The following is a 731-nucleotide window of genomic DNA, read 5'->3' as shown; positions in this document are numbered from 1 at the left end:
TTACTTCCACTGAAGTAAATAGCCGTTAACAAAAACATCCTGTGGATAACAAAATTCTAATCTAAGAATTTTTTAAAAGTACCCACCACCGGAGTCTATGCTAGTATGCGTGACACCTGTCCACCCTAAGCATACACAATAAACCAGCTCTGGAAAAAAACATAACGCCCCCTGTGCCCCCACCACGGGGGGATAAGAAAAGGGAAGGAGCAGTCTGCCACCTATTTTCTTACCTTAGGGCCTGCATCAACCGATGGCGTCTCCAGACCTGCTTCCATGAAAAAAAAAAATATGGAACACTTCATGAATTTGCGTCTCATCCTTGCGCAGGGGTCATGCAAACTCTGTATTATTCCAATTTTAGTATATGTGCTGCCGAAGCAAGCACCCTGTATCTCCCTGTGCTAGGAAGCATTCGGCACCATCTTTTATTCAGGCCCCTATTTAAAGGGGTGTGGAAAATCCGGGGCGGCGCTGTGGATCCGACGCGGGTCTATGGCACAGCACGCTTGTTTATCCTTCAGAGTGAGTGAGTAACTTGTATAGCTCTACATATGCCAACTGAATCGCCTCAAGGCGCTTGGTATCCATTTTCTAAAATGTTTTGCCTTCAGAATAGATGGGTTTTGAGTTTTTTTTTCTGAAGGCCTGATGATTCCCTTCCATTCGGATGCTGGTTGGTAAAGCGTTCCATAGTCGAGGTCCTTGGACTGCGAATCTTTGTTCTCCTT

At 45.4% G+C, this 731-nt stretch overlaps 1 non-coding gene across 1 annotated transcript; it reads right to left on the bottom strand.

Annotated features, from left to right (window-relative positions):
• Positions 1–285: 285 nt before the first annotated feature.
• On the bottom strand, positions 286–388 carry LOC120942088. Its single transcript, XR_005749888.1, has one exon. It is a non-coding gene; the product is annotated as a U6 spliceosomal RNA (small nuclear RNA).
• Positions 389–731: the final 343 nt, after the last annotated feature.

The sequence above is a fragment of the Rana temporaria genome, chromosome 5, assembly GCF_905171775.1.
Source record: "Rana temporaria chromosome 5, aRanTem1.1, whole genome shotgun sequence".
In the NCBI taxonomy this organism is placed as follows: Eukaryota; Metazoa; Chordata; class Amphibia; order Anura; family Ranidae; genus Rana; species Rana temporaria.
Note: the sequence above shows the minus strand (reverse complement) of the source record. Positions and strands in the feature narration are given on the sequence as shown.